The sequence below is a fragment of the Crocuta crocuta genome, unplaced genomic scaffold (genome assembly GCF_008692635.1).
Source record: "Crocuta crocuta isolate KB4526 unplaced genomic scaffold, BGI_CrCroc_1.0 scaffold77, whole genome shotgun sequence".
Classification (NCBI taxonomy): Eukaryota; Metazoa; Chordata; class Mammalia; order Carnivora; family Hyaenidae; genus Crocuta; species Crocuta crocuta.
The window spans coordinates 5443852-5453190 of record NW_027532172.1 but is presented as its reverse complement, the minus strand read 5'-3'; the positions used below and the strand labels follow the sequence as shown (position 1 = coordinate 5453190).

General features: G+C 45.0%; 1 protein-coding gene across 8 annotated transcripts in view; it reads left to right on the top strand.

The window, feature by feature from the left end:
• The first annotated feature begins 9145 nt into the window (after positions 1 to 9145).
• The window catches only part of MAP4 (microtubule associated protein 4), a 187332-nt gene continuing 187138 nt past the window's right edge, over positions 9146 to 9339 (top strand). For 2 of the 8 annotated variants that reach the window (XM_077777408.1, XM_077777407.1), the window contains exon 1: positions 9151 to 9322. The gene's annotated coding sequence lies outside the window, so the exon portion shown is untranslated. Of the gene's footprint in view, positions 9323 to 9339 lie in introns of all 8 variants that reach the window. The other 6 variants (XM_077777406.1, XM_077777405.1, XM_077777402.1 and 3 more) reach the window with 4 other exon arrangements.

Sequence of the window (9339 nt, the reverse complement as noted above, 5' to 3'; positions counted from 1 at the left end):
CCATTCACCTGTTGATAGGTGTCTGGGCTATTTCTTGTTTGGGGCTATTAGGAATATGGTTGCCATTGTCAACTACAATTTAAGAAAAGAATATTGTTGCTGTGAACATTCTTTTTTTTAATGTATGCTTATTTTTGAGAGAAAGAGAGAGAGAGAGAAAGAGCGTGAGTAGGGGAGGGAAAGAGAGAGGGAGAGAGAGAGAATGTGAAGTGGGCTCTGAGCTCTCAGTGCAAAACCTGATGTGGGGCTCAAACCCAAGAACCATGAGATCATGACATGACCTGAGCCGAAGTTGGATACTCAACCGAGCCACCAAGGAGCCCCTACTGTGAACATTCTTGAACCAACCTTTGTGTGGAAGTATGTTTTAATTTTCTCTGCTAAATGTGGAATTAAGTTGGTCTTTTTCTTTCTCTGGATTGTGAGCTTTTTTTTTTTTTAATTTTTAATGTTTTATTTATTTCTTAGAGAGAGAGAGACAGCGTGAGCAGGGGAGGGTCAGAGAGAGAGGGAGATAGAGAATGTGAAAGAGGCTCCAGGCTCTGAGCTGGCAGTCAGCACAGAGCCCGACACGGGACTCGAACCCACGAACTGTGAGATCATGACCTGAGCCGAAGTCTGATGCCCAACCAACTGAGCCACCCAGGCACCCCAGGATTGTGAGCTTTTTGAGGGCTGATTTATTTAGTCTCTAGCCCCAAGCACAATGCCTTGGTACATGATAGGTTCTCAGTAGACATTTGTTGAAATGAAACATAATTCAAGCACAACATGATTTTCCCATATTCTATGTAATATGCACCTCTCATTTAGCACACTATGGGCCCAGTAAGATATGAGCATTATTCCATATGAGCCTCTGAGGTAAGAATGATCCCATATTACAAGTTAGGAAACAGGCCAGGAGAATCTAGGTGAGGTGCTGGAGGTCACAAAGTAGGTGGGAGGAAGAGACGGGATTTGAAAGTGATACTATTTGTGTGAAGCAGATTCCTCTGTGCTGCTTTGCTTCTCTGCAGGTCTCAGCTCCTTTGGCTGGAATCCTTGGCGTGACTGTCGCAGTTCACCCTTTGTCTGCTCTTAATGACTAGGCAAGGCAGGCTCTCTTCCTTCTCTCTATTCCCATTAGTCATGAATATGTTTTCTGGTGGAACTCCAGATCTCACATACCTTGATAGAGGCCAAAACTGCACCCCTCCAGATGGAAGGCATACAGTTTACCTCAAAATGCTGAGTGTCAACAGGCAAATGTGGACAGAGAAGTGGAATGGAAAGTCCACCCCTGTGCGACCATCACAGTAGAGACTGGTTTAGGCAAGACTCATGAATGGATGTGAAATATAGGGGATAATTTTGAGGAGGAGCAGGATGTAAGCATGTCTTAAAGTGCCTCTCCACAGATTGCTTATTAGTTCCAAGGGGAAAATATAGCAACAATACACTGGAAAAGTCAGAAAACACCATGACTTGATGATTGAAATTCACATCACTCGGGAGGGGCAGACGGACACCACATGCCTCCCTGATATGATGCCCTGAGGAGGACATGCCATCATTTCTACAGTACTCTAGACTGAATCTAACCATGAGAAAACATCAGACACCAATGAAGTACATTCTAAAAGGGGGGTGGGGGGGGAGAAGAGTGAGCTATATTCTTCAAAAGTGTTAATTTCATAAAACACACATACACATGCACATACATACAAAGGCACATACATAAAATGTTCCACATTAATAAAAACTACAGAGACATAGCAGCTGAATGTGATATTCAATCCTAGACTGGATCCTGTTTCGGAGGAGAAAAAAATTAGGGACTTTACTGAGTCAAGTGACAAAACTGAAATAGGCATGGTAGATTGAATCAAACTCCTGAGTCCATTTAAATTTACTAAGTTGATATCTGTATTGTGGTTATAAGGTATATATTTATTATTAGCANAACAAGGGGGAGAAGAAGGGCAGAAATGGTGGGGGAAAGGGAGAGAAGCAAACCATGAGAGACTCTTGAATGCTGACAAAAACTGAGGACTGATGGATGTGGGGGGAGGGGGGGATGGGCATGGAGGAGGACACTTGTGGGGATGAGCACTGAGTGTTATGTGGAAACTAATTTGACAATAAACTATTAAAAAAAAAAAAGAAATGCACACTGAAGTATTTAGGGGTTAAAAGCCATCTTGTATGCGATCTACACTCAAATGGTTCGAAAGATATCTGTTTTTGTTGTGTGTATGCAGTACGTAGAGCAAATGAGGAAAATATTGCAAAGAAGTGAATTTTGGTAAAGGGTATATGAGAGTGATATATATCATTTTCATCCTTGTAGCTTTTCAGTAAGTTTGAAATGATTTCCAAACAAAACGCTTAGAAAATGCTCCCCTGCAACGTCCCTGGAATCCTAATTCAGTGAGGACTGTGCCGACAAGAACTCCATGGACATGAGCATCTCTTTTCTAAATATGTTAGTTTGTCCCAATGTGCCAAATGTGTGATCTCAAGCTAAGTGAAAAAGTGCCAAGGACCTCTGGCGGGCATCTTCTAAAAGAATCCCTTCATCTTTGTTCCCTCTCAGAACATCTTTCCCAGAGTAGGCTCTCACTGGAGCCTTGTTAAATCAGCCAGGGTTGCTTTCAGCTTGTGAGTGATGGTGGTGAGCTCTGAATAGGTCTGAGGGCTGGGTCCTGCCTCCTTCTCTCCTGCTGACCTGCTGCATGATGTCAGTCCCCTTATCTGTGAGGTGATAGGTTTGGACCAGAGCAGAGGCAAGAGCCATCAGTCCACAGACATATTTGTCCTACACGGTATTTTAGTTTATTTTACTTTATTATTTTAGTTTTTATTTTAGAGAGAGACAGAGGGCCAGAGAGAGAGAGAGAGAGAGAATCCACGCTCAGCGTGGAGTCCAACAGGGGGCTGGATCCCATGACCCTGGGATCGTGACCTGAGCTGAAATCAAGAGTGAGACATTCAACCAACGAGCTACTCAGGAGCCCCTTTTTAATTAATCAATTAATTTTTTATGTCCTACATAGCATTTGCTGACATTCAACAAAAGGATACTGCACATAAAAATTTGGCTCCATCTTCAACCACACAGGGCCCACATTTCCAACAACTGATAGCACCTGATTGGAGTCAGGGCATGTGCTCTGTGCTCCCCACAGTCCCCAATCCACTCTTTTTTTTTTTAATTAAAAAAATTTTTTCATGTTTATTTTTGAGAGACAGCATGAGCAGGGGAGGGACAGAGAGAGAGGAAGACACAGAATCTGAAGCAGGTTCCAGGCTCTGAGCTGGCAGTGCAGGGCCCGACATGGCGCTCGCCTCAAACCCACGAACTGGGAGATCACACCCTGAGCCAAAGTCAGAGGCATAACCGACTAAGCCACCCAGGCGCCCCTCCAACCCACTCTTTTATAACTAATCAGCTTCCTTGTTTACAGTTTCTGCTTGGCCTTTGGACTGGAAGCCCTCAAAGGACCTTACAGTTCCCATCTTCTCTGACCATTTCTCATCCCTTTAGGGGTGTCACATGATGAACAAGAGGTTGGATGGAGTGAAGAGTGAGGTGCAGAATAATAACAGAACCGAAATGAGAGTTGTGTCAAGTACAGTGGCTTACACAGGGCCAGACTGTGGTTCAAGACATTGACGTAACCACTGGAGTCCCAGATGGGATGGGATACTTGAAATCAGAGTTGGGAAGAAACTAGGAAGTTTTATTGGGACTGAGGGCTCAAGACAGAGGATGGGAGAAGAATTGAGGGAAAGCCAGGTATTTGGGGAGAGTGTCAAATGCCTGGAACTGAGGTCATTACTATGAGCAGTCTTGGGGTCACAGCTAAGAGCACTTATAATTTGTAGCCAGGAAGTGGATTTTTGAGAGAAAAGGGAAAGAGAAAAAAATTTTTTAAATCAAGGTATAGTGGCAAGGAATCAAAGGATGTGGTATATAGTTCCAGATCTACGACTTGCTAATTGTGTGATCTTGGGCATATCATGCTGCATCCCTGAATCTGTTTCCTCAGCTTCAGAATAGGGATGACAATATGAGTACTGCCTGCCTGAGAGTTATAGAAAGGCTAACCAGCAATTCCAGAGAGCAAAGCACTTAGTAACTGGGGAAGCACTATCCCAAAGTGAGCTAAAATCTAGAAGGTGTAATTTAGTCTTAGAATTCTGGAGCTTGAAGCTATTAGAATTGAATGGAGTTCAGCAAGGTTACTACATATAAAGTTAACACACAAAAAGGAATAGCATTTCTATATACCAGTAATCATTTATAAAATGTGGTAGGAAAAAAATAAAATCATTATGGTACCTAGGAGTTCGCCTTAAAATAGGGTTGTAAGACTTCTATAGAAAAACATAAAACTTTTACAACTTTTATTTTTTTAAATATTTATATTTTTGGGGGGGGGGAAGAGACAGAGTGTAAGTGGGGGAGGGGCAGGGGAAGGGAGACACAGAATCCAGAGCTTTGAGTGTCTGCATCCCTCTTATTTAACAAACCATGAATTTGAGTCCCCAAGAGGAGAAATTACGTAGCATGTTTAGGGGCAAGGGGGGCACAGTGCTCTGTTAGTTTTAGAGTAGAATCCCCTTTTGATCTCCCTCTGGGGATAGGTGAATAAAACTAACCAAAGGAAGAGGGAATAGGGACTTAGTTAGGGGGATTTGTGTAAAAGAATGCCCCCAAACTGTTTTATCACATCTGCTTGAAAGGGACAGGCCTTTGTCATTAGTCCTGTGGTTTTAGGAACAAGGAAACACTTAGGGAACCTTGAAAGAAGTAGTCATATTTTGAGGGAAAGGAAGTCCCCTGCTGCACATTATGTAGCATGCACAGTGAATGATATCACAGAAAACGAGAGGTGAAAAGACCATCTTGTTCTACTTCCCCTGATAGAGAAGAGGAACCTGAAGCCCAGAGATGGGAAATGGCTTGCCCAAGGCCACATAGCTTGTTCCTGAAAGAGCTGGGATTATAACAGGGTTTCTTAACTTGTAGTCCAGGGCTTTTACTCCATGTGCCAGTTTGGATTGTGTATCCTGGCAAATGACAGAGACTAATGGTAGCTTACACCAATGGAGATTTATTGACTCACGATGGCTTTCACAGATTACAAGAAGTCTAGAGGGGGACAGTGAGATTAGTGTAGCTGCCGAAGGATGCTAAGGACCTAGTCTCCTCCTATTTTCCTACTTCTCACCTTCAGCCCATGACTTTTGTCCTTACAGTCTTAAGATGGCTGTATCTCCTCGAGGCATTGTGTCTGTATTCCAGGCAGCTGAGCTTGTCTTTTTTTAAAAAATTTTTTAAAAAATGTTTTTATTTATTTCTGAGAGAGAGAGAGAGGCAGCATGAGCCGGGGAAGGTCAGAGAGAGAAGGAGACACAGAATCTGAAGCAGGCTCCAGGCTCTGAGCTAGCTGTCAGCACAGAGCCCAACGCGGGGCTCGAACCCACAAACCGTGAGATCATGACCTGAGCCGGAGTCAGACGCTTAACCGACTGAGCCACCCAGGTGCCCCTGAGCTTGTCTTTTTATAAAGACTTACCTGAAAGCTCCATCCAGTGAAGCACATAGCAAACCCAACTGCAAAGGAGTCAGGATAGGTGTCCAGGCACTAAAGTAGGAGGTGGCAGGGGGCTTTTGAGTTGTTAGACCCTAATGTTTGTTGCATCACTATGCTACATGATTTTATCTCTATCTATCTATCTATCTACCTGTCTACCTATCTATCTATCTATCTATCTATCTATGTATCTACTTACCTACCTACCTATCCATTAAAGATTTTTTAAAATTAATCTCTACACACAATATGGGGCTCAAACTTACAACTCCTAAGATCCAGAGTTGCCAACTGAGCCAGCCAGGCACCCCTATGCTACACCATTTTAAAGATGAAAGAAGGGGTGGGTGCAACAAACTCCTGCCTGAGAAACAGAAAATAGGTTCAAGTTTGGATTCTGCCACTTATCTGTGGGTCTTTGACATGTCTCAATTACTTCACCTGAAAATGGTTTGGGCTAAGTGACCCCAAAAAAACCCTTCTGGCTCTTAATTCTATGATCCTATCCTATTCAAATCCTAATCCATGTACTTTTATTTCCCTTTCCCCATGGAATTCTAACATAAACATTGTAAATAATGACAATAATTGGTATGTAAAGATTGTATATTTATCTGAAAATCTTCCTGTATCAGGAAATTCCAGTCAGAGAGTCCTGCCTTGAGAGCATCAAGGTATCTCCATAAAAGTATTTTCTTCTAAAAGTTGTAAAGTTTGGGGGCACCTAGGTAGCTCAGTCGGATAAGCATCTGACTCTTGATTTCAGCTCAGGTCATGATCTCATGGTTGTGAGACTGAGCTCCACGTCGGGCTGCATGCTGAGCGTGAGAGCCTGGTTGGTGGGATTCTTTCTTTCTCCCTCACCCCTTTCTCTGCTCCTCCCAAGAGCACAGTGCACATTCATGTGCGCTCCCCCTCTCTCTTTCTTTCTTTCTCTCTCTCAAAATAAATAAATAAACATTAAGAAAAGAAGTTTATGTTAAATATCAAGGTAGGGAAACAGAGTGAACCTGTACTTTGAGAAAAAATCTATTAGGGCAGATCCATGTCGACATGAAAAATTGCCACATATGTGGGGAATACTGTAAAAGAGAGACATAGAATGGGTGCAGGAGGATGTGTATGAATGGGAGGCCGTGGTGCCCAAGTAGATGTGGCAGGAAAGAGAAAAGGGACTGAGCCAGAACAGCATAATGTTGATGGAGATGTTTCTCAGGCAGAAGGAGAATCTGGTAGGCCTGAGGTGGGGAGAAGGGAGGGAATAACTGAGAATGACTTTTTTGAGTGGCTAGCTTGGGATGCATATAACACGGTGACTTTATTACCTTAAAGAAGGAATGGAAGATTCCAACACTTTTGAATTTTCCTAGCCATCTGACCTCTAAGGAGCTCAAAAGCTAATTCCACTCTTGAAGCCTGGGACAGGCATTGGGGCTGGCTACTTCAGGCAGCAGGAAGGATCAGAGTAACTTTTGAAGCTCCCACCTGTGTGTTTTCCTTATAACAGTTAAGGAAATGCTTGGACAAAATCTGTGGGTTTTGGTATGAAATAACGCTAATTTCATCAGGACAGGAAGCCTTTTTAATTTACCTTTTTATAAGTGCCGCTCACTGTGTGGCCCTTTCAGATGTGCAGATCATCATTCAGTGTCTGTTGGTTGGATGAATGAATTCAGGCTTGCAATGGTAGTTCCACTGCTTTAGGGTCTGGGTGTGAAAGAGGGGAAAAACTTTTGAGTTTGGTCCCACAACACCTACCTTATTAATTGGTCTGTGACCTAGATTAGTCATTTCAGTTCTCTGTGATTGACCTAAAGTTCTTTCCAGGGCTCCAAATTCAGTTCTATACGTTTTCCACTTATCCTTTTACCTAGAGGTTCCTTCATATTTGTATAGGCCATAAATACTCCTTTAAAGTCATTCTGACTAGTACTCTATAAATGCTTGCTAAGTGCTAGGCATCAATCTAAGTACTTTATTTATATCAACACATTTGATCTGCCTAACAACCCTAATAAGGTAGGTGTGACTATTATTCATTTTATAGTGAAGGAAACTGAGGTACAGAGAGATTAAATTTCTCCCATAAGCTCATATAACTTGTCAGTAGCAATTCCCAGATTTGCATACAGGGACTCAAGAGTCCAGAGTCCAAGTTTAACTACCTCACTATGCTACCTCTAGGTCACCCTAACAGGGACTATGACAGAGGCTGGTGACTTGCATTACCTCATTTTTACTAAGGCAACTACAGCTTAACTTCCCGAAGTTACAAAGTAGCAGAGCTGACCTTGAACCAGGGCTTTCAACCAAGCGCAGTGTTCTTTCTGGTAACCAGCCTGCTCTAGAGGTTCGCTACATGCCCCATTGCCTGGTTGCCTGAGTTAAAGCACCACACTTGATTACTGGCTTGTGGTCATTAGGTAAATTACTAAACTTGTGTTTCTCATCTGTAAAATAAGAATGGGAATATTAATACCAATTATAAAGCACGGTTGTGACAACTAAATGAGTTATTAGGAGTCACATACCTACAAGAATGCCTGGGACATAAGCACTCAAGAGGCCTTAGCTATTGCTTTTCCTTCTGGACCACTGCTCTCCAGCAGAGAGATATCGTGAGCCAAATAGGAATTTTAAGTTTTAGTGGCCACTTTTTAAAAAGCAAACAAACAAACCCCTACCAAACCAAAAAAGAATCATGAAATTATTTTTTAAAATGTTTATTTTTGAAAGAGAGGGAGAGAGAGCACGAGCGGGAGAGCGACAGAGAGAGGGAGACAGAGAGTCCCAGGCAGGCTCCGTGCTCAGCACAGAGCCCCACCTATGATTGAGATCCTGGGATCATGACCTGAGCAGAAATCGAGAGGAGGTTGAACCGACTGAGTCATCCAGGTGCCCCATGAAATTATTCTAAATGTGTTTTATTTAACCAAATATATCTAAAACTGTAACCAATTCTGTAATCAACTATTCAGTTTATAATCAATACACCGAGATATTTTACATGTTTTCTACCAAGTCTCGGAAATCTGGTGTATATTCTACACCTACAGCACATTTCAACTTGGACTAGCAGCGTCACTTGTGGCTGGTGGCAGAGCCGCCCTCGAGAGGCCCCACACCCGCGTCCCCGTCCCCCCACGGTTCCTTCCCGCGACCAGCTGGCCCAAGCCCTAGGCCCCGCCTCGCGCCCCTCCCAGGTTACATCACAGAGCCCGCAGGCCCCGCGGGCGGGGAGACCCGGGCCCGGCCGCGTGTGCCCGGCTGCTCGCATCCTCCCAGTTCCAGGCACCCAAGTTCTGAAGGGAAGCGACGTCCAGCACAGGGCCGCGGCGGCGGTCGGTCTGCTCGCCAGCCGCCCCGGCGCTAGCGGGCGGGAAGTGGGAGTCTGAAGCCCCCATGCGTACCTCGCCCCCAACGGCCCTCCGCTCGCGCCGCTACCACTGCGAGGTCGAGGCGGCGGGGCCGGCGCTCATTGGCTTACCACAGCCCTCCGCCCGCCCCCTCGCCGCGCTTATTGGCCGGAGCCGCGGCGCCCGCGGGATAGGCGGTGGCGGCGCCCCTCCCTCGCGCCAGCCCTCAAGAGAGCGACGAGGAAGCGGCCGCCTCCCTGCGCCCCGCCCCACGGGCTTGCTTGGTGGCTCGAGCTCCTCCCGACTTCTCCCGGCTCCTCCCGACTTCTCCCGGCCCTCGCCCGGCTCCCTCCGGCTTCGGCTCCGGCGCAGCGGCGGCGGGTAGGTGCGGCGACAGG